This window comes from Periplaneta americana, chromosome 4 (genome assembly GCF_040183065.1).
Source record: "Periplaneta americana isolate PAMFEO1 chromosome 4, P.americana_PAMFEO1_priV1, whole genome shotgun sequence".
NCBI classification, from domain to species: Eukaryota; Metazoa; Arthropoda; class Insecta; order Blattodea; family Blattidae; genus Periplaneta; species Periplaneta americana.
In genome coordinates, this window is record NC_091120.1 from 191,024,942 (window position 1) to 191,048,506 (window position 23,565).

The window sequence follows — 23,565 nt, forward strand, 5'->3', positions numbered from 1 at the left end:
CACACACACACACACACACTACTTTGACGTGTAGCCCTCAAGAACAACTATTAGTACGGTAATATGACCAATTGATAATTACCCCACATTTCCTGCCTTCTCTAATGGTGGATGTCGATATATAACTAAACATTTTGAATGTTTCTGCATCTGTGACACGGTGCAAATACCCAAAATCCCCACACCACTGTGTTACGATTGTTGTAGTTCTCAAATTACTGTCGTCAAATTCATTGTGCTCATTATTCAACATTTTAATTGCAGTATTACGTCACTGTGTAGGTTATTTGTTAATTTTCGCTTAACATATTTGTTTGTTAGTACATCCGTATGTCCTGCAATTATGTACGGAAGTGCACGTATCGTTGCACGGTCTGAAATTTGCGAGCCTGTGGGCGGGATTGTGTATGTCCTGCTATGTGCGCTCTCTTGTAGATTATATTGTTACATTTTGTGACTATTTGCTTAATACTTGGAAACGTAATCGTCGTGTTTACACAGCACGAACGAGGTTAGCACACGCTCTGATAAAATACAGCGACTTCCTGCACGTTACGATGTGTGTATTTTAGCCTCGTTCTTTACATATTTTATCTTTTTTTTCTGTTCTATCCGAAGAATAACTGTTCTATTACCTCCGAATGTCGCTATTCAATGGTATTACTCCAGGTACAACTAGAATGGAAATTAAATTAACTACACAGATGTATTTCATTATATTCTGTGTAATAATAGTACATTATGCAACGAGCCTATAATGATAGTAATTAAGAAGCGAGTATGGATATTTATGAAACGAGCGCAAGCGAGTCTCATAATTTTCATACGACCTTCTTAATTACCATTATAGGCGAGTTTCATACGACTTTTTATGCTCGACCATATTTCTAACTTGATATTATTAATTTTAATTGTATCTGAACTTCAGCAATGTTCCGTATGTTGTGAGATGTGCGCAGACGCGAAAGTATTGATATTTTCCGAGGAACAGATGTCCACATTGACCTTGCTAGGCCATAAGAACCTACAGACATAACATTGAAATTAAATTAGACATTGAAAAACGAGATGACAAATTGAATTTATTTGAATATTATTTACAATTAACGCTAATTATTATAGTAACAGAACATAACCTTCTGCGACAGTATTGGATTTCCAGCCTCCGTGACTTTTCGCTAATTCTCTTTCGATTGCATATCCGAGAATAATCGATACTTGCGGTTTTATAACGGTAGAAAGCTGCCCTGTCATTGGCTGAACAGTTGTAACCTGAGTCGTCATTGGCTGAAAGACCTGACCTTTAATGAGTAGGTGTACTTTAATGACATGCATTAAAGGTCTGCTACCAGGTGTATAATTACTACATTTCGGCATGGTCGAGCATAATAGTACATTATGCAACGAGCCTATGATAGTAATTAAGAAGCGAGTATGCATTTTTATGAAACGAGCGCTAGCGAGTTTCATAATTTTCATACGAGCTTCTTAATTACCATTATAGGCGAGTTTCATACGACTTTTTATGCTCGAACATATTTCTAACTTGAAATTATTCAGATGTATACATTTTATTTGTATCTGACAAGATCGGAAGTGACCTTGTTCTAGGTCGTGAATTGTGAGATGTGCGCAGACGCGAAAGTATTGATTTTTTCCGAGGAACAATAATGTCATTGACCTCGATGTAATCCCGTTAAACTTTATTTAACCTTGATTATTGAATTCGACATTGAAAAACGAGATGACAAATTGAATTTATTTGAATATTATTTACAATTAACGCTAATTGTTATACTAACAGAACATAACCTTCTGCGACAGTATTGGATTTCCAGCCTCCGTGACTTTTCGCTAATTCTCTTTCGATTGCATATCCGAGAATAATCGATACTTGCGGTTTTATAACGGTACAAAGCTGACTTGTCATTGGCTGATCACCTGTAAGCTGAGTTGTGATTGGCTGAACACCTGTACTTTAATGAGTAGGTGTACTTTAATGACATGCATTAAAGGACTGCTACTACGTGTATAATTACCACATTTCGGCATGGTCCAGCATAAAATATGTTGTGATTTTAGACAGCTGTGCATAGCCCTGTGAATGAATTACGAGACTTTTGACGTAGAATTACGTCTTTCTTCTAACTAGGTATGCGGGGTAACTTTGGAATTTAACGTCATATAAAATGCAAAGTCCTGAAGTTAAGTCCTGTTACACTTCACAGTTTAAGTTCTGTGGAATGCACAGTTTAACACATGTGCACAGAATTGTTTGCCACTTAAATATTTCTTAAAACAGTTATACTTAAATTGCTACAAGACGTCCACATCTGTGGAGTAACGGTTAGCGCGTCTAGCCGCGAAACCAGGTGGCACTGGTTGGATTCCCGGTCGGGACAAGTTACCTGGTTGAGGTTTTTTCCTGTGTTTTCCCTCAACCCAATATGAGCAAATGCTGGGTAACTTTCGGTGTTGGACCCCGAACTCATTTCGCTGGTATTATCACCTTCATCTCATTCAGACGCTAGATTACCAGAACAGTTGATAAACCGTCGTAAAATAATCGGTAAAAGAAGCCTTGTAATAATCATTGAACAAAAGAATAACACAAAAACAGTTGCTTGTCGCATTCTGCAATAGACCTCGGGATAGGTCATACTGTACTTTGATTTAGTACATCCAGGATGTGATGAGTTTAATAATAATAATAATAATAATAATAATAATAATAATAATAATAATACTTACTGGCCTTTAAGGAACCCGGAGGTTCATTGCCGCCCTCACATAAGTCCTACAATGGCCCCTATCCTGAGCAAGATTAATCCAGTCTCTATCATCATATCCCACCTCCCTCAAATCAATTTTAATATTATCCTCCCATCTACGTCTCGGCTTCCCCAAAGGTCTTTTTCCCTCCGGCCTCCCAACTAACACTGTATATGAATTTCTGGATTCGCCCGTACGTGCTACATGTCCTGACCATCTCAAACGTCTGGATTTTATGTTCCTAATTATGTCAGGTGAAGTATGCAATGCGTGCAGCTCTGCGTTGTGTAACTTTCTCCATTCTCCAGTAACTTCATCCCTCTTAGCCCCAAATATTTTTCTAAGAACCTTATTCTCAAACACCCTTAATCTCTGTTCCTCTCTCAAAGTGAGAGTCCAAGTTTCACAACCATAAGAACAACCGGTAATATAACTGTTTTATAAATTCTAACTTTCAGATTTTTTGACAGAAGATTAGTTGACGAAAGCTTCTCTACCGATTAATAACAGGCATTTCCGATATTTATTCTGTGTTTAATTTCCTCCCTAGTATCATTTATATTTGTTACTGTTGCTCCCAGGTATTTGCTCTTCAAAGGGTAAATTTCCAATTTTTACATTTACATTTGGTACAATAATCTCGTCACGAGACATATTCATACACTTTGTGTTTTCGGGATTTACTTCCAAACCTATCTCTTTACTTGCTTCAAGTAAAATTCCCATATTTTCCCTAATCGTTTGTGGATTTTCTCATAACATATTCACATCATCCGCATAGACAAGCAGCTGATGTAAGTCGTTCAATTCCAAACCCTGTCTGTTATCCTGGACGTTCCTAATGGCATACTCTAGACCAGTAGTGTCAGAGTTGTAAGCTCCGAAACCGGTTGTGGTGCTAGAGACGTCCAGTCGGAGCGTGAACTTGCTTATGTCTGTGGACGCACCGGAGCATGCAACGAGTTATAGTGGAGCGCTCCGCTCCGTTTAGGCTCTGTCTGACAACGCTGCTCTAGAGCAAAGTTAAAAAGTAAAGGCGATAGTGCATCTCCTTGCTTTAGCCCACAGTGAATTGGAAACGCATCTGTCAGAAACTGTCCTATAAGGAGTCTGCTATACGTTTCACTGAGACACATTTTAATTAATCGAACTAGTTTCTTGGGAATACCAAATTCAATAAGGATATCATGTGAAACTTCTCTCTTCACCGAGTCATATGCCTTCTTGAAATCTATAAATAACTAATGCACTGTACCCTTATGCTCCCATTTTTCTCCATTACCTGTCGAATACAAAATATCTGATCAATAGTTGATCTATTACGCCTAAAACCACATTGATGATCCCCAATAATTAATTTCATCTACATATAGAGTTAATATTCTGAAAAGAATATTGGAAAAAATTTTGTACGACGTCAACAAAAGTGATATTCCTCGAAAGTTACTACAGTTAATCTTGTTCCCCTTCTTAAAGGTAGGTAGGATTATGGACTCTTTTCATTGTTCTGGTACAATTATATAATAATAATAATAATAATAATAATAATAATAATAATAATAATAATAACTCATAAATAACCTTCAAGTAGTTGCTTTTGGAATGATGGTTTGTACTGAAGAAAAACTTCAGCAAATTCAGTTTCCTATCCAAGCGCATTCGTGGCGAGGCACAAGACAATTTTCCCTCTCCTCGAAGAGTGAAACTGCCATCTGTATGAGAAAGTTTGCGCAGCCTACTTCGTTTAGTCACTGTTGCGTAAAGAATAGCCTACCGTTGTCTTTCTCCAAGACCCGTTTAACGGTTGTTCCCCATGAAAGGTTTTTTTTTGTGTCCGTATTGAGTCAATTTTTTTTTTTTCGGAAGAACAATTTGAGTGGTGTATAAAAGATGGAAGGGAATCTATTTTGTCATGTTTCTTTTGTTATGTAATTGCATTACTTTTCTTAAAGTGTGTTTCCATCCACTCGGCAAATTTGCTACTATCTGTTTGTAGGGTACTCCTTGATTGGAAATCCATTTACAGCATTCCGCCTCCTCCTATCTCCACCATCCCGCAGGATCCTTTTTGTTCAGTCTTTTCTGTGTCTATTGATTTAGAGTGTCAGAGATTTCTGTACTGTGTTTTTAGGCTAGAAAGCCTCAGCTGAAGAACCTTGGGATTACACTTTGCCTCTCCAATACTCTTCGGCTTCTATTCCTTTTTTTCTGTTCTTTCTTTCCCTTCTTTATTTTTTATGTCGGTTATTTTCTTTCTTGCCATTAGTCGCATTAGGAACTTGGAAAATCCACTAAGACAGTGTGAATATTTACACAGTGGCCGGTAGATTTTCCCAGTACATAGCAATATTGGCTGTAGTGACAAGAAAGAGGTTCGTGTTGTGTTTTCTTCTAAGTTTGATTGGTTTGTAAGTTCTGCCAGTTACCTGGCTTCAAGCTACTTCGAAGGGTTGTATACGAATACAGTGTGTCCTAAATTGATGTATACACTCTTTGAAATACTATTTCACAGCAAAGAAATGAGATAGAAATAAGATTTTAGCTGTTTATGATTCAGAAGGCAGTGGATAGCATGGAAATATGTTCATCAATTTGTAAACAAACATGGCGGTGCAGTTATCATTCGATGAATGTAAGTGGACACTAAAATGTTATTGGAAAGTGAAAAGTTGAGGCTCAACGAAGTTGGAGGGTTGAATTTGGAACACAACCACCAACAGAAAGTTGAAATCAATACAACTATGAAATCTGCATCGACATGGGGAATATTAATAATGGAATTCCTCAAGGATCAATATTAGGTCCCCTACTTTTTCTAGTCTTTATAAATGATCTTGCCCCCCTAATAAAAGATGTAGGTCATCCCATATTATTTGCAGATGGCACAAGTATAGTAATTACAGCCAATAACTCCAACACATTCCAATCTTCAACAGAGGAAATTCTCTTCAGAATATGTGACTGGTTCTCAGTCAATAAATTAGTATTAAATTGTAACAAAACCAACATAATTCAACTTAAATCATGTCCAAATTCAACGTCGCCAATTTCTAGCGCAATAATTAATAATAGATCCCTATTAAAAACAACAACCAAATTTCTTGGCTTAAAAATCGATAATGTGTTAAATTGGAAAAATCACATTAAAGAAATTACCCCCAAACTAACTTCAGCTTGTTTTGCTGTTAGATCTATGCAAAAGATAGTAAATATCAATACCTTAAAAACAATATACTTTGCATACTTCCACTCGGTAATGAGTTTTGGAATAATATTCTGGGGAAATTCCACAGATAGTAACAATATATTTCTATTACAAAAAAGAGTAATTAGAATAATAGTAGGTGCCAAATCTAGGGAATCGTGTAGGACTATTTAAAAAAAATACAAATAATGCCCATGGCTTGTCAGTATATATTTTCATTAATAACCTTCCTCGTATGTAATCGTGAAAACTTTGTAACTAATTCAACAGTTCATAGCATAAATATACGTCAAAAATGACTTTCATACTCCATCGGCAAGTCTATCGTGGTATCAAAAAGGAGTGCGTTATAGGGCAGTAAAAATTTTTAATAGCCTCCCTATCGATATAAAAATGAAACTCAAAACATAAAATTATTTAGGGCCAAATTAAAGAAGTACCTAATTTCTCACGCTTTCTATTCTGTAGGTGAATTCATGACATTCAATAACACTTCATGAAATTGATACTAAATCTTTGTGTTGTACTAGTAGACTATATTGTAAATCTCGTCTGTATATATTTCATGTAGACTGTGACTATTAATTAAGATTTTTATAATAGTATTAAGTTTTTTGACTTGTTCCATATTCTAGCTGTAAGCATGTATGAATACCATGGAATGTTAATAAATACAATACAATACAATACAATACAAAACTATCACAAGAATCCGAGACAAATTTGAAGTCGACGGAAACGGTGCAAGATGTGTTGAAAGGGCGGTGCGGAAGAAAGAGAAGTTCCACCGATAACGAGTGTGTTGATACAGTCATGCAGACTTTTGCACAATCATTAAAAGAGCACCAGGTTGAGAACGCCTGCTGTAAAGAAACCTGTTGATAAAGATATAGGAGTAAATTTCAGTCACCTCGAGCAGAAAATACTTCTTTGTAGACAACGTTTCTCCTAAAAGCTCTGGTGTAGAGGATGATGAAGATTGGAAGAGAAGCATATTTGAAGTGGAAAAGGGCCGAAGGAAGTTGGTAGAACTTTTCGGTATGTTGCCTTCGAGCGTTCACTAATTTTCTGTTATCAGCTCGTTATAATTGCCCTCTTAGGAAATACTCGACCTTGTAACTGAGAACAACATAGTGTAAGCAATGGAGCATCATATCGGACCTTGAACCGAGATAAACAGAGAAATCTGTCTCGAATGAGACACACACGTTCATCTTCTTGTCAGGAATCTTAAAGAGGAGAAGAAAACTGCTCTCAAGCGCCTGAAAATTCCTGAAGCCAGCATAACACCTCGAACTACTGGAATACATCTACGTGATGAATTGCGAAAGAGATCGTTTGAATCCTGGTGTCAGTTACCTCATAAGGGGAAAGGTGTAGTCATCTATGAAGAAAATCCAAGAGCCAATTCATGGGTCAGCACCAAAAAGAATTTGTCGTCTTCGGAATATATTAATGCAATCAAGATGTCCTGCAACCTTACTGCAGTGCGCTCCGTTCCTGGCAGAGCTTTCAGCATGACCCTTTGCCGTCAACCAGGCTGCAACGAGACAGAAACTCTTGGCCACGTGTTGGGCTTTTGTCGGAAAGGAGAGTTATTGCGTAACAACAGGCATCATAGAGTCCGTGGAGCTATCGCCTGTCTTCTTCGGAACAAGGGTTGGGAAGTTCATGAAGAGGTCCACTGCATTTCTGAAGACGACTCTCACAGAAGAGCGGATATAATAGCAATAAACAGGCAACAACAAAAGGCTATTATCATAGATCCAACTATACGCATGGAGAGAGATCTAAACCAAGCTCATCAGGTTGATCATGAAAAGAGGGCTATTTATGAACCTTGTATTCCCTACCTTAGTGCCAAGTATAACATCCCTCTCTTCAATTGGTCAGTAACAGGTTTATTTTTTGGTGCTCGGAGTTCTTTACCAAAATTTACATATAATTTTTTAAAACGATTATCAATATCACCTTTTGAAATTCAAAAAATCATCTCGCAAATTCTTAAAGATTCCCTGCAGATTATACAATTTGATTTATACCACTCAGAAGGTCTTAATTAAGGATATGCTAATTTTAAATAAAATCTTTTGTTTATAAGTATAATTTTATAGTCATCTTCTAAGATTTTATTTTATAATTGATAATCAATGGTGCTTAATTATTACATTTTATTTTTATAACAATATTCATATTTAATTGATTATATTTGTTTGCTATTAATTTCCGGATCCTCGTGGTCATCCTTAATTAAGGCCGGACGAGTTATTTCTCTCTCTCTCTTTCTGTCTCTCTCTCTAAGTGATAATATTTTGTATTTTAATAAAGTAATGTTGGATAAGTTACAGACGGAACTCAATTTATGTATAGGCCTCTTATACTAACTTATAGAAACAATATGTTAACCCTTACATTGACAAAGTATCCTGTAGGACACAACAGATTAATAGGCTATATGCTATAATTTTAACAGAATAATAGAAAAAAATTGGTAGGGAAATTAAAATTTCACAATCTATACTAATAATAAATCTGTAGCCGAAATTTTTCTGGTAATTTTCGATTTTCCAAAAATAATTGGTCCTAACATATATAATTAACCACCCTGAAACCGAAAATAGCTTTTTTGAAATTTTTGTTTGTATGTCTGTCTGTCTGTATGTTTGTTACCTTTTCACGCGATAATGGCAGAACGGATTTCGATGAAAATTGGAATATAAATTAAGTTCGTTGTAACTTAGATTTTAGGCTATATGGCATTCAAAATACATTATTTAAAAGGAGGGGTATAAGGGGGTCTGAATTAAATAAATCGAAATATCTCGCTTATTATTGATTTTTGTGAAAAATATTACATAACAAAAGTTTCTTTAAAAATAATTTGCGATAAGTTTTACTCCTTGAAAAATTTTGATAAGACTGATATTTAATGAGATAAATTAATTTTAAAATTAAAATAACTGCCATCTAAGGCCGTGTAATGAATTAAAAAACAAATGACTTCGTCTATAAGGGGCCTTGGACAGCAACAATCGAAAGCTATGAAAGATAGCCTACAGAGAATGTTTGTGTGTTTGTATGAAGTAATATCGGAAGCTAAATTAACCGATTTGTATAATTAATTATTATTTCACCATTGGAAAGTGTAGTTTCTCTAGATGGACATAATGCTGTAATGTTATTACAGTAACTTTTGATATAATATAATATAATATAATATAATATAATATAATATAATATAATATAATATAATATAATATAATATAATATAATATAATATTATATAATATAATTTAAGTTATTTGAAGGGTTCACAACCATAGTGGGCCAAACGCCATTTACTGAATACGTAGAAAACAAGGGTTAAAATTAAGTTACTACCATAATTCAATGGAAACCTATAACAAGTAAAATAAAATATACACATTAAATCTAAATGATGTCAATCTTCATTAAACTATGGTTGCATGTAATATAAAATAAGAAACATGTTAAAGGAATTGTCATTGCACCAAATGAGTGTCTCTGGACCAAAATGATCGCATTTTAATTATTTGGATGCAATTTAAATTAAGTAATATATTAAACGATTTATCCTTCTATCAAACACGAATGTTCCCTGGATCAAATGTCCTATTTTAATTATGTAATTACTTTATATTTATTTCTAACGTGTGCAGCGGAGCGCACGGGTACGGCTAGTACTATAATAATATTGTACAACATATAAAATATGGACATTGCGATAGTTGTTTTCTTTACGGTCCGACAAGGTTTAATAAACTAGTGTGAGAAATGAAGCTTTGCCAATTTTTTTCAAAGATTATTATTGTAGTTGATACAATGTAGTTAAATAATTAATTTATGTGGTAGGATGAAATACTTCTTTTTTTAGGCGTAATATTATAAGAAAGTAATGAATCACTAATTCGTGATTGAATTCATTAAGTGGATTGATTTTGATGCATTATTTAACATACTGCTTTACCCATTCTCCCTTGATCTGTTATGGGCTGCCTTGAAGCACGTTTTAATTTCAAAAAGCAGACTTTCGCCTTTCTCCCGCATAAATTGGGGGCTGTCCTGTGTGGAGAACCTAATGCATACATTGCTCTCTTCACGTCCGTTTAACAATGCCTTGTCTTGAGGGTGTTTTATATTCGGGAGAAGAATAGAAGTAATCCTTTTGAAATGTTACAGTAAATAGTGTTCCCACCCCTGTGGGATTGAAGGCTGTTACGTGTTCGCCAGACATTTATCAAGCGGACCTCGGTTTCTTTTCCCATTGCCCCTGGACCATGCAACGCTTTGTTAACGACCGTGGCGTCATTGTCTCTACTGGCCTACTTTAACAACCCGATGAAATTAATGCGGGAATTCCGTTTCTGCGCAGATAATGACTTGACATAAAAGTTGGATTACACTCATTCGCTGCGATGTTACAAACAAAGCGATTCCGATCATTTGTTCCGAACAAGGTATTCACTCAGGGTTGGCCAAAGCTGTGTCATATCTACTGGGTGTTCATTTCAAAGTGTGTCATGACGTCACTGTTGTTGGGTCACCGATTTGAAGCGAGTTTCAGCTGATATGTTAGAGAAGTTGCCTATTATTTAAGGCGTTCTTCAATCTGAACTTGAGAACGTGTACGGTATAACTTGAACGTCGTAGCAACAGATGGCGGTCTGTACGGTCTGTGTGCTACCATAACCTCTTTCGAACTGTGTTTTGCGCCGGCAAGTCGTACGCAGGGTATTTGTTATCATCGGTTGCGTACGGTAACATTCCACAACACAAATCAAATGCTCCGTGTTCATGTTGACCATCGAAGTTAATGTCAACAAATACGTAAGTAATCGTCTTAACCCTCTCCCCATATCCCGACAGTACGTATTTCCAAACAGTTCACATTCCTGCCACTACCGGCGTTACCGTACGTATCGGCACGTACTCTTCAGAATGAACGCCGTACTTGCTAGCCAACTTCTCTGCCTCTTAGATTATAAACCTGAGCTGCGGAAGTGTAGGAAGATTGAATTCTCTAGGCTCATCAGCTAGCCACATGACGGCATACAGCGAGCCAAGACACATTTTGAACTGAACACCCAGTAGTTTAATCCTAAAGGAAAACTTTGTTCGGATTTGGGGCTCTCGAAAGCCACGCGTGTAGTCCGACCATCGGATCTGTGCCCTCGTAAGATATGCGAACTGAACCTTAATTCCTCTTCAGCCTCGGCAATTCATTTCTCCCCCCGTATTCCTATTTCTCTCTTTTCTACCCCTCTCTCTTTCTGTCCCCCACTACTCACAATTTTGAGCCTTCTTGCGGGACAGTTTATTTGCACTTGCAGTCCAGTGTTGTCAACTCAACATGAATACTGTAGCACGGGGTGGCGAAAGAAATATTATTAAGCAAGTAATAGCATTTTGCATAAGTCATTCAGCGTCATTAGACCTACTTAAACTAAATTATGAATAAGTAATAATTAACCTTACAGTATTATAAGTAGAGCGGTGCAGACGGAGCACATGACAGACAGAATGGCATCATAGCAAGGGTTCCGACGTTACTCGGCGTGTTCCCTGTGTACAAGCGACGGTCAGGTACACGATGTGTTGACGTACAGACGACACAATAGAAATGACACAGTTCCCTAACGTTTCTGCAATTAATTTCCTACAGATACTTTAGTAAGATTTCAAAATTACAAAACTAATTAACCATTTCATCCTAAACAAATAATATACTGTATACATGTATGATTTCATACAGAACGCAAACAAAATCACTGTTTATTTGTAACGGGTTCATGTTATTCTATTCGCAAAAGCACTTGAAAAATTGTTTTTTGTTTTTCCTTTTCTTTACAATGAGTGTGATTTAGTAATGCACATGTGATACGTTATCAGATTTCTTCCAAATATTGTTACAGTGCACAACAAATGACATTTGTACGTTATTAACAGAAAACGATTGTCGTCTATCTGATAACATGGCTTTATATGTGGAGAAGCTTCTTTCTACGTCTGTTGAGACAACTGGGGCATACGTAAAATCCTGTAAAACATTTTTTTCAACTTCTGTTAGTTCTTCAAAGGAATCCTTATCTCCAGAAATACTGTCACTAATCTTTCAGAGTTTATAATATCCACCATTTTTTTTTCAACTTATTTGTTATTTTCGCAGATATTATTTTACCAATTTTATCGTTTACTTGAGTCACTTTCTTCCAGATATTTCGCAGTAGGGAAATCTGATCAACCAGTTTTGTACCAGACTTTTCTAAAGCTGTTATACAATCAGGAATAAACCCATAATTCGATTCAATGTATTCCAATTTGTTTTATGCTTGAATCAATTAACAAAAATATCACCATATTCAGAATTGTCTCTTAACTTTGCCGAACGAATTTGCTCCGCCTTAGGCATCGTAACACTAGAACCGAACTGTTCTTATGTTTCTTCAGTATTGACGTTTGCTTTACCACGCTGTACCTACTGCTTGCAGCTATCCTGTGTACCGCAGAGTCAGTCCTCTGCAGGTACTCAAGGTGAATTTACAACCCTTGCCCTGTTGCCGGTGTGTCGAACAACTGCTCCCTTTGCACTGCTCTAATTATAAGCAATATTCAAGAGACATGACACTGTTTGACGGAAGCTTGGCAACATCCCTATTCGGCAAGGCTCGTGGCCTGCTGTTTGACGTAGTGGGAGAGAAACGGATGGTATGGGGTGAGTAGAGGCGTTAACTTTTCCAAGAACGACGACAGCGCTGAAGGGGCATAGATCCGATGGTGCGACAATACTAGCCTATATTTATTTATTTCATCAATCTTTGTTCACGTCATGGCGGATTAGATGTATTCCAGTTCTTAATCCGCCATCACTCTCTATACAAATATTACAAAAACTAATACATAATGAACCTATAAGTATCTTCTGTTTACAATACTAATAATAATAATAATAATAATAATAATAATAATAATAATAATAATAAACTAATAAGTAGGTCTATACCTCTTTTATTTAAATCTCTTACCTTAGCTTTTTCATTTTTATGCTCAATCTCTTAAGAATTATTCTGTTAACTTCATTGATTACTCTTCGTAGTTTTTTTTATCGTGTGACAACTCAACATTTATAACTCCATCTCCGTTAGAGCTTTGACTTTCCCTTTCCATCTAATTTTAACTCTAAAAAGAAATTTTTCTAATTTATGCAGATTGCTGGCGTTTAGGTGACCATTCATTTTTTTTACAAGCTACTATAGCGTTTATTTGTAGAAATTTTTTTATCCCCCCCAACAGTATCTCAAATCATTCGTTGCCTGACACTTTAACGCAATATGCATTGCGTCTTCAGCTAGTCCACACAAGGGAATTTATCTTGCTCTACGTTCCCTCTCCTATTCTTGAGTCTCCAGATACCTAATCTCCACCATGCCATTCCTGTTCTCTCTTCCCGTGAATTTAGTCTAACATATTCTTCCTGTTCCCAAAACTGCTTCACCTCCCTATAGTATTTTTGTGATCCTAGGTCTTTAATATTACTAAAAATATCTTGTCTCGAAATTTCGTTTGCCCTCTCTTTTATTATTTTTCCAGTAGTCTTCGTGTTTATAGACCCTAGTTCTCTCCATAGCCAATTTAGACCTAATCTGTTTATTTCTCGTTCCAGCTCCTCCAGCCAATTCGATTTCCAATAAGCGGCTTTCATACAAAAGATACATGTTTTCATAACTGCCGAATCATTCCTACACAGATTTTCTTACAAGAATAATTCTCAGACTCGAATCGGTTCCCATCTCTAGAAACGCTGCCAGGTTAGAAGTATTCTCCGGTATTTCTAGATATTTTTTACACATTTCGGCTCTTACTTTATCGATGTTTCTGCTGGATAACCTACTACCCCAGATCTCAATATTATATAATATTTTTTATTCTACTAGTGCATTATAGATGTTGACAAAATTCTTCACCCCAATATTCGGTCATTTATTACGCATCTGTCTACTGCTTGGAGTGCATTTTTTCCTTTATTCCGTGCCAATTCATTTTGCAACTTCCAATACTAGCCTATATAAAAATATCCCAGGTAGCCCAAAACTGAAAGTCTGGTGCTGTCTGATAAACAGAATTTTTAGGCCATTCCTCTTCTGTGAAGCAACACTAACTGACGATGTGTACCATGATCTAGACTGAGAATTTGCATGGAAATACATTTGTATTGCTACGTCATATTTAAGAAGTACTCATATACAACGACTAATCAATAAGTTCCCGGACTGCCTTGAATGTAAGCATCACACAGAACATAGGAAATAGAGAAGTTATCTAGAACCAGGGAAACGCCTGGAATCTATACTAAATGCATCACTTGTAAGGCAGAGAAGAAGACTAGCCATAAGGCATATATGGAGAGATTCCAGAAAAAATCGCTGTAGGTCCTTGACATGTTTGCGGAAAATCACGCGTAGAATCTAAGTTCTTAAACACAATCTGACGCTGTTTGATAGACTGACTCAACAGGCATGGAAGCAATGATCTTCAGTGACAGGGATGACGTGAATACCTTAAGAGAAAATCCACAAACTATTAGGGAAAACACGGGAATGTTACTTTAGCAAGTAAAGATATAGATTTGGAAGTAAATCCCGAAAAGACAAATCATATGTTTCTGTCCTATGTCCACACCTGTGGAGTAACGGTTAGCGCGTCTGGCCGCGAAACCATGTGGCCCGGGTTCGATTCCCGGTTGGGGCAAGTTACCTGGTTGAGGTTTTTTCCTAGGTTTTCCATCAACCCAATATGAGCAAATGCTGGGTAACTATCGGTGCTGGACCCCGGACTCATTTGACCGGCATTATCACCTTCATCTCATTGAGACGCTAAGATGTTGATAAAACGTCCTAAAATAACCCACTAAAATAAAGTAAAAATATATGTCTCGTGACAAGAACATAGTACGAAATGGAAATATAAAAATTGGAAATTTATCCTTTGAAAAGGTGGAGAAATTGAAATATCTTGGAGCAACAGTAACAAATGTAAATTACACTCGAGAGGTAGAATATATATGGGAAATACCTGTTAGTGTCCGGTTGAGAAGCTTTAGTCATCCAGTCTGCGCTCAAGAAAGGTGAAAGTTAGAATTTATAAAACAGTTATATTACCAGTTCTGTATGGTTATGAATGTTGGACTCTCACTTTGAGAGACCGGAGCAGAGGCTAAGGGTGTTTGAGAATAAGGTGCTTAGGAAGATATTTGGGGCAAAGAGGGATGAAGTTACAGGAGAATAACCACCGGCGTGGCTCAGTCGGTTAAGGCGCCTGTATGCCGGTCTGAAGTTGCGTTCGGGCGCGGGTTCGATCTCCGCTTGGGCTGATTACCTGGTTGGTTTTTTTCCGAGGTTTTCCCCAACCGTAATGTGAATACAAGGTAATCTATGGCGAATCCTCGGCCTCATCTCGCCAAATATCATCTCGCTATCACCAATCTCATCGACGCTAAATAACCTAGTAGTTGATACAGCGTCGTTAAATAACCAACTAAAATTAAAAAAAAAAATACAGGAGAATGGAGAAAGTTACACAACGCAGAACTACACGCATTGTATTCTTCACCTGACATAATTAGGAACATTAATTCCAGACGTTTGAGATGGGCAGGGTATGTAGCACGTATGGGCGAATCCAGAAAAGCATATAGAGTGTTAGTTGGGAAGGCGAAGGGAAAAATTCTTTGTGGAGGTCGAGACGTTGGTTGGAGGATAATATTGAAATGTACAGACGTGGACAAATTATTAGACTAAATTAATTATATGTGCAACGAAGCTGTATTTATCGGTAGAAATAATCAACAAAAATGTATTTTGCACAGAAATAATGAACAGAAAACTGAATTTTGAGGTTACTAATATTTTTTGAACATTCTCTTATTCTTTATTAACTCGTTAATTTTGTCAGGGATGCTGGAAACCAAAGTTCGACACTTTGTATATCAGCATCATTTAGCTAGATATCAGACAGTGCTTAAATGAGTCCATGTTTTGTTTTAAACCTCTTTTTGTTCACTTTTTTCCTTCAGTATAGATCACAGATTTTAAATTTCGTTCATGTACGGTCTTCTTGCAGGCCATGGGAGAACAGACTTTCTGCAGTATATAATTAAAACACCAGTAGTACCAACATAGCCAGAAAAAATGTACTTAACCATTGGAAAAATATACCAGAAGATGTAAATAGTCATATTTACAACAACAGAGACTTTGTGAATTATACCGATAGTTGATATGATGAATTATATTATGTTTCCAAGAAAAACGTTTTAGTCTAATAATTTGTCCACGTCTGTATTTGAGGGAGATGAAATATGATGTAGAGACTGGATTAATCTTGCTCAGGATAGGGACCGATGGCGGGCTTATCGGCAATAAATCTTCAGGATCTCTAAAAGCCATTTGTAAGTAAATTCTAGTCCTAATATTTCGGTAACTTTTACATCTGATCATTGAGTTGGAGTGTTGATTGCTTTTGGCAGTTGGCCACTGTATTTGGGCCTTTAGCAAAAGGAATTTTAGAAGAAATTTCTCTGTAAATTAGTTGGAAGTTTAGCAGATGAATGTCACTGAACTTATGACCCCCGAAGTACAAAGCTCGCGTTGTGTATTGTACCGCTATAAAATTAGACACGCATGGGAGTCAACAGGTGCGGGAAACACTCTTCATTAATGCTACGGCCCGTCACCTGACTCTACAGTCAGCTGCTTGTCTTCAAATGCTGACGCTCCTCCATCAGTCAATATCATACTCTGAACAGTTCTCTGTCACATTCGATCTAATTTGTGAAATTGAAACTGAAGAGAGTAAAATTCCTTGCTGTGGGAAGAGACAAGTTCATTTATAACATTGACTCACAGTAGAAATGGTACACCGCACATTTCAATATGAATATACCATCTTTTTCGTCTTCACTTTCATGGATTTGGGCCTTTTGACTCGTTTTCACATCAAGATAATTTATCCGTCCATCTGGTAAACGGACGTTCAACATCTATTTCTCTATATTTATCCGCATATCATCAGCTATAGTTCCGCCGCTCTAATTTCCGGCAGCCAATCGCGTTGCAGGTCGGCTACATTTAAACGTGTGCATCTTGTGATTCGCTGGTGAAGAAGTTTTTCATTTCTCAAGGCTCGATAAATACTTAATATAATCGCCCGCCATTTTGGCTCTTTCGTTGGCGTTCGCAGAGAAGACGTTATTTGCCGTTCAATTATTTGCTGAATTACAGTGCGTTTGGTTTATTATCATAGGAGCTACGACATGATAATGTTTAACGGTGTGGCAAATAGATTCCTCGTATGGTAGCTCGGCAACGAAAGAACAAAAATGGCGAACGATACTACCTACCTAGACTTTATAGAGCCTTCACTTCCTAAGATGTAAGCAAAGAGGAGGAGTCACGCCGGGAATAACAGCGTCGCGAATGTAAGTACAAGATCTCATCATGACAATTTACTCATTATACCCTACCACAAGACATCTTTGTATTCTTCATCTTACACAGTTTCAGTTGCTAGAAATTGGAACTCGCTACCGAGTGATGAAAGGGGTTGTTGGACAATAACTTCATTCAGGTCAAAATTACATAAATTCTTACTTAGCAAATTAATTGCTGATTAATAGTTATTACTTATAATTAAACTAACATCTGTCCATTCTTATTATTATCATTAATTTCTCTAAATAGATTTACAAAACCTCTAATGGCAATTACATTAATATTTTCATTATAGAAATATATTTTAGATTTATATATATGTATTTTTTTCTCCCTGTAACATACTTCTAGTAAGCTTATATTAAATTAACTTTCATCATTTTACTAACTAGCTCAAATCTCAAATTAATAATAATTGATTTAATTAAATTAGCTCATAAATTAAGTTACTACTTTACTTTATAGGTTTATCTAAATTTAAATAAATATGTAGTCTACTAGTCGTTAAAACTTAACTGAAGAATATTGCTGGAGAACCTTTTAATTGTAGTGTATATATTCCTAGTTTAAATATGTATTGTATTGATTAAGGCTGGTTGAGTGGAAGAGAAGGCCTTATGGCCTTAACTCTGCCAGCGAAAATAAAACATTATTATTATTATATTGAGTTGTTATAAAAGTTAGTACCGTTTTTTCGCTGTGACAAGTTTTTATTTGAGCTGAAAACAATACAGAAAATTAATCAGTAATATAATTCTCCTACATTATCTATGACTCTCTACCAACGCTGGAGTAGGGTAATTTTTCAATTCCACGTCTGAAAATATCCGCTGGTTTGAAGCATTTTCGTTATCAAATGAGTTTCGTTGAAGATCGTTGGATAGAGAATCCAAAATGTGGAAATCCGAGAGCGCAAGATCGGGAGAATATGGGGGATGTGGAATCGCCTCCCAACCTAGCTCCTGGAAAGCTGCTGTCATCATGTTAACGGAGTGTAGGCGTGCATAACCGTGTTGCAGTAGCACTTGATGCAGTCTTCCCAGTCGTTTTTATTCCGTTGCGGCCGCAAGACGTCTGAGTTGTCAGAAAATGTCAGCAGTTATAGTTACATTCCTGGGAAGCAATTCGTAGTACACGACGCCTTCTTATCCCATCAGACGGATTGCCATCTTCTCTGGATGGACAGTAACTTTTGTACGGGGTGTTGTGTGTTGAAACAATAGAACCATTTTCTTGCACTGCTTTCTCTGATGGAATTTTCCTCGTACAAAGCAGAAAATGTTTAGTGTCGCCTCCGCTGCCCTTGCTTTTTAATTGAGTTATTTTACGATGCTGTATCAACATCTCAGATTATTTTAGTGTCTGAATGAAATTAAGGGGATAATGCCAGTGAATTGAGTCCCTGACCAGGATTCGAACCCGAGCTACCTGGTTTCGTGATCAGACGCGCTGGCCGTTACTCCACAGGCGTGGACCTGCCCTCGTTTCTCTATTAAACTCAAACATGTGTCGGAAGTACAGTTCGGCTCAGCTTACTTAATACCCTAAGGGTGAAACCTAACCATTCTCCCCATTACTATATTGCTAGTGGATTATGGTGATTTTCTAGTTTGCAGGTTGAATTTTCTTTTGTCAACTTCGTTTCGAATTTCGGTACTGAGAAATACTACAACTGGTAGTGATTTTCTAACTGTTATATTGGCAGCAGTGACAGCAGTTGTCGATAGCGCAAATTCTGAAAATTCAAATTGTTCCAGTTTTCTGAGGTGATTACTGGAAGCTATTGAAATTTGAACATACTAATAATTAATTAATATCAGTATTAATATTAATACATAATAGTTATTTTATGTGTTAGTTTGTGTTGTGGTTACAATTCAAGATTATAGTCAGGTAGGCTAAGTGTAAATAAATATAACATAGACTACTTGTAGTGATACATCCCCTTTGGTAATCAATAGAAATACCATTGCACGTTTTAATTAATTTTTTTCGTGTTTAGACTTTTATTACAATAATGGAGTAAGTATTCATAAGCATACATTTCAAAGTGGCATTCGTTTTCGGAATTCATAGCCTACTAATCATTTCACGTGATCAAAAAATATATTTTTAGGTTAGGTTTCGTGAATCGTGAACTGTTTAATCAAAGCAATGAATTTCATGTTGCCAAACAAAATACATTTTAGTATTAGTTCATATTAATGTACTAACTGCCAACATAATGTGCTAGAGGTCCAGGAGGAAAATATACTTTTTCAGAAATTATTGAGCCATTTAAAAAACACCTTCCAACATAAAGATGAGATGTGGTAAATAAGCAAGACACCATTACTGTTAATACTATATTATTATTATTATTATTATTATTATTATTATTATTATTATTATTATTATTATTATTGTTATTGTTGTAGTAGATGGCATTGTGATTTTATCCTCTTTTGGTGATATCTGGTATTAGTTGGCAACACTGAAGAAACGGCCAAATTAGCCATCTAGGAACTGCTCTTACGTGATCCTCACTTTAGGCCTTTGATGACCTAAAAAACCCTAAAAATGACCTATAAAATGACCTAAAATTCTGAAAAATGATCTAAAAATAAACAATCCTATACATAAGTAGTCAAAATCTTATTTAAATTAACAGCCCTCCAGACTGTCTACTATGGTATCTCCATATTGAAGTAGAAAATTTCCCACACGAACACAAATTTTCCCACAACCTACGGTATGAGCTACAATTAATAAATAGGCTATAATTAATTGTTTAACTACAATTCAGCCAACTGCTTTATCTCCTATTCTATTTCTCTTTTTTCTTTTGACATCACTTACTATCGAGAAAATCCTTTGAGATTCCTCATTTGAATGGGGTAGTGTCAGTACTAATTTTACGAGTTTTCCTATATTGGGAAATTTTAGTTCGTCATTGACGTCTTTAGCTTAAATGACTAAAATCACTTTAAAATTTAAAGGACGACCAAAAAAGTCCTCAAAATAAAAAATGGCCAAAAAGTGTCCTCAAATTAAAAAAAATTACTTAAAAGATTAAAACATCGAAAAATGATAAAAAATGACGTAAAACTCTACATTTCTTTAACCAGCAGCTCGTATCCAGGATTATTTTAATTTAGTAGTCTGACACAATATTTTGGTTTGCCCTGCGACACAGAATAGCTCACAATAAAATTTAAAATGAAAAATTATAGAAACAGGTTTCAGACAAAAGTGAATAAGACATAAGAAAAAAAAAATAGAACCAAGTGTAATTTAAATTGAATGTACACCATAAAGATGCTGACGAAATATCGTTACAGAAAATTTTATTATGGTAGTGACGAAGCATCTTGAAGATCTCTCGTCAGCTTGTATTTTTCCCTCCACTTTACAAAGGCTTTCGGAATGGTGCCTCTCGCTCCGAAGAAGAGACCGGTAACTGTGATTTTTTCTATGTTGTATTTCGCCGATAGGTACTGAATCTTGGATACTGAATCAGTATTTACGAACTTTGCAAAGGATGTAAAGAAAATAGATGACTCGTCATCAAAATCCGCGCATTGGTCATTAAGTTTATATTACCTTTTTAATATTTTAAGATTTATTGGGTGCTATGCATAGACATTTCGCTAGCCCGCGCTACGAGCGTGCTAAACTAGCGCCGGCTATCGACTGATTACTTGTACAGGATTCATATCATATCGCTAACACTGGTTTATGAATACGAAAAACGTTAGTTCGCTGATCATCCACTGGAAGCCCGCGCTAAGAATGTCTATGAATATGGCCCTTAAAGTTGTAATTTTAAGGAAGTTTTAATAATTTTTATGCTCGACCATGCGGAAATGTAATTATACACCTGGTAGCAGACCTTTAATGCATGTCATTAAAGTACACCTACTCATTAAAGGTCAGCTTTCTACCGTTATAAAACCGCAAGTATCGATTATTCTCGGATATACAATCGAAAGAGAATTAGCGAAAAGTCACGGAGGCTGGAAATCCAATACTGTCGCAGAAGGTTATGTTCTGTTACTATAATAATTAGCGTTAATTGTAAATAATATTCAAATAAATTCAATTTGTCATCTCGTTTTTTAATGTCTAATTTAATTTCAGTGTTATCTCTGTAGGTTCTTATGGCCTAGCAAGGTCAATGTGGACATCTGTTCCTCGGAAAAAATCAATACTTTCGCGTCTGCTCACATCTCACAACATACGGGACATTGGTCAAGGTCAGATACAAAGAAAATTAATAATATCAAGTTAGAAATATGGTCGAGCATAAAAAGTCGTATGAAACTCGCCTATAATGGTAATTAAGAAGCTCGTATGAAAATTATGAAACTCGCTTGCGCTCGTTTCATAAATATCCATACTCGCTTCTTAATTACCTTCATTATAGGCTCGTTGCATAATGTACTATATTAACACCATATTTTAAATATTAATACAGTGAATTTGTTATTTAAATAAGTTAAGGCCATCAGTGGTTATACGAATATAAGACGTGTTAAGAGGGTTTCATGAAGAGTAAAGAATTTTATTATGTTCGTGAAATTTACCTTACACACTTTACATGGACAAAAGTGCTTGTCCCTGAAAGGAAGTTGCCGTAATCCACTGTTCCTCGGAGGGACTGATGGGCGGTTGAGCACGGATTTGCTGTGTTCGGACAGAGGTGGGAAGGGACCTATGTAAACACTGCCAACTCACTCGTTCCGTCGTATCGAGATGGGGGAAGGGTTGTGGACGTTCTGCGTGGCACTATGTACAGAAGATAAATAGTCGTCCATTGATGGGCACATGGGTGGGGGATTAGCAAGCATTTTCATGTTTTTTGGTTAATAGTTTTGGTGATATTGCTGGCTCTTATGTTTTATTAATAACAAAAAATGAGCTTAACCATAAAATGTTTCTATTAGAACAAGAGAATCTGAAGCTTACTAGCTAAAGGCGACTGAAATTAGATTCCGGGCTGATTCTGTAACATACGTGAAGTTTTGTGACACATTTTCTTAAGAATTGATTTTTTCAGCTACATCCAATTTAATTTCATTTATGTAAAGATTAATTTTTTGGTCCTATATGATTAATTTCATTTTTCTTCCTCCCTCTTCCTGTAATATTTCTTGACACCCACATAATTTCACTCTTCACTTTCACATCTTCATATTTTCCAATTTTTTCTCCCACAATTTTACTTCTACTTCATATTATCTCTTTCGCATCTGCCCTTATCCATCTTCTTCGCTTCTTTTCTCTGCCTTTTTCATTCTTTCTTAATATCTTCCTTCCATTCATCTATTTTCATCTCCTCCCTCACATATTCTTCCCTTCACTTCTGTTGAGATCTCTCTTTTATCTTTACTCTTACAATTTTTGTCTCCGCAATCTTTTCCATTACATCTCCTATACCCCTACATTTCCTCTCTTGTATCTCCTTGTCTTAATTTTCTGTTACATTCCCTACTACTTTTAATATCCCCTCTTACATCTCATAATCTTACTACATTTCTCTTGTATATTTCATTCTTCCTTCAATCTTCTCGTTTACATTTACTCTTCTTAATAGTCTCTTATACATCTCCTACTCCCGTTAATTTCCTCTCTTACATCTCCTAAGCCTCATACTCTTCTCTGTTATATCTAGTTCTCAATCTTCTCTCTTAAATTTCCTACTCCTGTTAATCTTCTCTCTTACATTTCCTACTCTTAATATTCACAGTTACCTCTCTTACTCTCTTCATAATCTTTTCTCTAACATCTCCGACTTCTGTAAGTTTTCTCTCTTAGTGTCCTGCTCATAATATTCTCTCTTAAATCTCTTACGCCTGTTAATCTTTTCTCTTACATTACCTACTCCTGTTAATCTTCTCTCTTAGATATCCTACTCATGACAATCTTCTCTCTTACATGTCCTACTCTTCATAATTTTTTCTCTTATATCTCCTACTCCTGTTAATCTTCTCTCACATCTCTTACGCCTGTTAATCTTCTCTTTTGCATCTCCTACTCCTCATAATCTTCTCTCTTACATCTCTTATGCCTGTTAATCTTCTCTCTTACATCTCCTACTCC